Raw genomic sequence first — 5797 nt, forward strand, 5'->3', positions numbered from 1 at the left:
GGAGTTTTTTTGGTCAGGAGAATACAACACTCAGAAATCACTTGTTAGCTTTCCCATCTGTTAGATTTCCACTTTCGGATACAAGTCGTCAAACAAATACTCTTCCCGAATCAACTATTATGGTCTCAACACTCTCTTCGATTCCCTCCCCAGACCAACCCTTCTCCTTCACTTTGTGACCGAAGCAAGTCTGGAACGACCATTTCTTGGTTTTGGCCGGATTTGTACAGATTGATCTCTCGAATCAAAGTACTCCCCTGCAGTACATTGTTTAGGGTTTAGACTCTTTTCTCACCCACACACTCGAAATTACCGAAATCAGCAGAAATTGTTTTCACCCTCAAATAATTGGCGACCACAGTGGGATATTAATCTCTTGGTTACAATATCAATTTCCAATTCCCGATTTCATTCTTCAACCCAGATTCTAAGATGGTGAAAGCAAACGATCCGCTCAGGGATCAATGACTCAGTCACCAAACGACTCAGTTACCAGTTATCACATGACAAGGGGTGACTGGGACTTCTAAGATGGTGAAAGCAAACGATCCGCTCGGGGATCAATGGCTCAGTCACCAAACGTCTAAGTTACCAGTTATCACACGACAATGGGTTACTGGGGACTTCTAAGATGGTGAAAGCAAACGATCCGCTCGGGGATCAATGGCTCAGTAACCAAACGTCTAAGTTACCAGTTATCACACGACAATGGGTTACTGGGGACTTCTAAGATGGTGAAAGCAAACGATCCGCTCGGGGATCAATGGCTCAGTCACCAAACGGCTCAGTTACCAGTTATCACACGACAAGGGGTGACTGGGTACTTCTCGCGGTCAGGATGGCTTCGCCCATAAAACTATGGTGGACATGCCTATGGCTAGGGTTTTCACCAACAACATAAGAGCAAATAGAAAGAAGAAACACGGAGATACATACCTGGAATATGTCTGCCTGCTTTATTGCTACCAATATGCCGCTAGCACCAAGAAATAGAAACGAAGCCAATAATACGAGCGCTAACATCTTGCGTCCTTCCAGCGCCGACAACTTGCATCTTTTTCCAGCGCTAACAACTTGCGCCCTTCCAACGCCGGCAGCTTGCATCCTTCCAGCGCCGGCAGCTTGTATCTTTTCCAGCGCTAACAGCTTGCGTCCTTCCAGCGCCGACAGCTTGCATATTTTCCACCGCTAACAGCTTGCATCCTTCCAGCGCCGGCATCTTGCATCTTTTCCAGTGCTAACAGCTTGCGTCCTTCCAGCGTCGGCAACTTGCATTTTTTCCAGCGCTAACAGCTTGCGTCCTTCCAGCGCCGGCAGCTTGCATCTTTTCCGGCGCTAACAGCTTGCGTCATTATAACGCCAACAACTTGCATCTTTTCCAGCGCTAACAACTTGCGTACTTCCAGCGCCAGCAACTTGCAACTTTTCCAGCGCTAACAGCTTACGTCATTCCAGCGCCGACAGCTTGCGTCTTTTCCAGCGCTAACAACTTACATCTTTCCAGCGCCAGCAGCTTGCACCCTTCAAGCGCAATTTCTACGCCTATAGCCGATTGCACCAACAACTCCGCGTCCCAAGCCGATCCAACGACGTTGACGGCTCACCAAGCCAAGATGGCGCACGCTAAATCAATGCTCGCGGCTCCACTTCAAAATCAACACCGGCGGCTCCATGTCAAGCCGACGCTAACAGCTCACGTTCTATCCAGTAGTTCCATGGGCCATTCCTTGGCCGGCCGTGGCAGCGCCATCCCCTCCTTTCCATAGCCATCCAGAGCACCGTCTCACGGAACAAGTTGCAGTGCCACCGCTACCGATCAATAGCCCAAGTTGCAGCGCTGACGCCAACACTCAATGGCCAAACCAAATTTATGCAAATCCGCGAATGCAAAGATCACAGATTCTTCATGCCTCCTAATAAAGTGATATTAATACGCCACCTGTAAACACCAGCGACGCAGAAAATGTCCCTTCAGGCGTTACGCCTCCGGTCACCAGAGCCAGAGCCGCTTCCACCACCCCCAACATTTCTTCAAGTGTGACAGCTCCAACCGTCACCAGATCCGCTGCTAATCCACCATCAGGACGAGAGATTGGAGGATCCAGAAGAAGCTGACCTCCTTTTACCGCTGTTGATTTGATGGAAAGATGAAAGGATCTCGTAAGGCTCGGACAGAAATGGCTACAACTCAGAAAGAGATACCTATTTTCCTCAAGACACTAACGGGGCGTCCACCACAAGAATCACATCAACCCCAGATGGAGATGGCAAGGAATACTGTTAACATCCGGTGCATGCACTTCAGCAGGACGTGCGTTTATAGACGAAGAGGCTCGCGTTGCTCTTGAATGGAAAGTATAAGGGAGTCAGTAATCCAATTTCATCACACGTGAAGATCAGGAACGACTTCTCCAAAACCGAGGAAAAGAAAATCAACAACCCTCCTGAGTTCACAAAGACTCTCTTCCTGTCAGGAGCTGCATGATTTCCGGGGACTTCGCCCACAAAATCGTGTTGTCTATGATGAAACACTTATATGAGATTCTATATTTCCCCAAGGCGCATCGTCAAGACATATTTACAGCCCTCAACCGCACTGCATCAGGAAAGCAGCTGTTTCCATCCAGAGAAGCCTTTCCCAAACCCCAACTTCTCCTGGAAAGCATGATTGATAGATGGAATTGGGGACTCCTAACCACTGTTCGCTTGAAGGGTGTCCAGTTTGACAGAATGCTTATTGACGCATCCGCTCCGATTCAACATCCTCCAGAAGTGTCTCCGCTTCAACGTTCACTCCAGCAGCCGCTCCGCTTCAGCGTTCTCTCCATAAGCTGCTCCAGGATCCGAAGCCGAAGCTTCAACGTCTGGCTCCTTAAGGTTCAACGTCCTCTCCAAGAGCCGAAGCCGCTTCAACGCCGCTCCCTCCTTCCAAGGATCGTACCGTGGCCGTCACTCCTTCCTGCAAAGGGTCGTGCCACCACACTCCCCATGTCAAGTATCATGATCGCAGCCAACCAATCTTTGTATTCATGGCCACCTTTTGATCCATTCCGCCAAAACTTGTGATCATGGATAGTTTGCTCGCTTACACATCCAGCCAATCCTTTTACTTCAATGGATGCCCATACAATTCAGGCAACCTACTTTGTTCCCACGACAATGTAGTCTCTTCTAATTACATCCGCTACCAAGAACTGTTGCCGCTCATTTGTTGATACCAGCCAGAGCTTCACCGCAGCAGCAATCACTACAAAGGTAACCCGTACTCCTCCATATTTTAGTTTCATGTGGAAGAAGTAACAAAATCACCAGTGCGAACGCACGGTGGTGATGTCTTTATCATGGTAAACCCACTGACCATACAAGATGGAAACATGTAAACCATACCTGGGGACTGAGGATCTACACGGAATCCCTTCACTATCAAATCTTAGAAGACACAGTCAACCAAAGACCATAGCCACAACAAGGTCATCTACTCTTCAAGGGTGTAGCGCAAGAATATCATCACCTCTCTGTCTAGAAGACACCTTCAACACTTTACGAGGCCGTGGTGGATCCCAATCCTTCTCAGAGGAAAACTGCTTCAGAAACTAAAGAAAAATGCGACTGGGGACTGCTCATCGTAGTCCATCCCGACGACCATCAAAGACTCATGAGATAACTCCAAAGACGCGGCTGAAACATTTTATTGAAGAAACAGAGGGATCCACGATAAAAAACATAACTCTCTCATTCCTACCTCTTCGCTATCCAGAATATTTCGTCCATGTGATATCCTGAGCACCCCAGCGTCACATCCAGAAGAGTACAATAAGCTTGTATCAAATCCCGTGGACATGGATTCAAGGCGATGTAATAAAAGTAGGCTACACATGGGGACTACCAGCATGGGACGCTTTCACTCCCCTCAACCTGGTTATTTCTGATTTCAACATCATCACTGCCGAAGTTTTATGAGCCGTAGAAATTTCTCAACATGAAGCCGTACATGTGCATCGAAGACTCCAAAAGCACGGCACAAAGATACATTAACATATTCGGCCATGCCATCAGATCTAACAGAAATATAACTGGGGACTGTTCACCGCATCTCATTCCATGCGATAGTCCAAGATTCAGAAGCTGGTTCGAAGGATGTCTCTTGGAACAAAGTCCTTGAAGACTTGATATCAGCACATCGGCAACATAATGTATCCCAACTCATCTATTTCATCCTATGGCTTCGGAAGATTTCTACCATACAATCATCCACAACATATCATCATCGCGATCAGAAAATCCAGACAATGAACAACTTAAAGTCAAGCATGGACCGATAACACAACCACAATCCCCAAGATTAGCCCAGACATGATCATTGCCGAGCATATATTTCATCCATCCATCCCAAGAATGCAATGGAGTTCGGAAATTTTTGGAATCCACTGGAGAGACACTGCAGGCGAAAGCACGGATCCAGACGAGCAACAAAAAACAGAAGAGGGTCGATACCTCTTTTCATGCGGACGGAGTTTCTAGAGTTTGAACAGAATAAAGATTCCTTCTTGCTCCATGAATGGGAATAGATGACTCGGCGCGACTATGCCACCTCGGGCCCGCAACATCCCTCCTGAATTATTTTCCTGAGTTTTGCGGTCAGACTGTTTTCACCTCCTAAACAAGCTCAAAACCTAAATATTCCCTCGAAGGGAGATAAGAAATTATTTTCCGTTCAGAATGGAGGGTCGGACCGTCAAAATCCGAGTTCGTACGAGAATTCTACAACGATTTTAGTAAGGAGCGCTAATTAGGGTTTCGGTATGCCAAACCCTAATTTAGACAAAGTATCCAGGCGCCATCACCAATGTTTGGTAGCCGAAGTTCCAAATCAGTTCCCATCCTTCCACGGATCTGAAGACACTCTCGTCATCCTTCCAAGGAACTGAAGCCAGTCGTCATCCTTCCACGGAACTGAAGCCAGTCGCCATCCTTCCACGGGGCTGAAGCCAGTTTCCACCATTCCGTGGACTGAAGCCAGTTTCCACCTGGACGGAAGACAGTTTCCACCTCTACCACTCCGCGGCCTAGCTAGCAGCACCACGAGCAGAATCTACGCAAAGCCACCAACACAAGAATCACGAATTCTCCTTACCTCTCTAAAAAGGTTAGACGGATCTTCTTGACCATTTTTTTCATGACTTGACATTTCGATTTTGTCCTTGTCACCATATTATTCTTACCTTGCAATAATGCCGATGTTTCGTGCTAATCAGGGGACTTAATGTTGATGGTGGTTTTTAGCTTAGGGTTAAAATCGTAAAACCTTAATTAGACAGTGACGTCACACTTGAGTAATAATGTCGCCACTAGCACATTTATAGAACCATTCAACATGTCTGCGTAAATTTATCGGGGTACCTTTTTTATATGCCATGCTCCACGGCAGAGCACTCGGTACTGACTGGCATCATCTCTGCACATGCCAGCCGCGCATGCTAGCCAAACGTGCCAATCACGCGTAACACATATTTTAAACTAGAGTTTCGATACGCTAAACCCTAATAGCCATATATCCGTGCTACAGGCATGCCAACCATGCCAGCCGCACCACCGTGCCAATGACATGCCACGCCAGCCACATCTCCGCGCCAAAGACATGCCAACCATGCCAGCTGCACCACCGTGCCAATGGCATGCCATGCCAGCCACATCTCCGCGCCAAAGTCATGCCAACCATGCCATCCCCACCACCGTGCCAATGGCATGCCATTCCATCCACATCTCCGCGCCAAAGGCATGCCAACCATGCCAGCCG

The sequence above is a fragment of the Papaver somniferum genome, chromosome 11 (assembly GCF_003573695.1).
Source record: "Papaver somniferum cultivar HN1 chromosome 11, ASM357369v1, whole genome shotgun sequence".
Taxonomy (NCBI): Eukaryota; Viridiplantae; Streptophyta; class Magnoliopsida; order Ranunculales; family Papaveraceae; genus Papaver; species Papaver somniferum.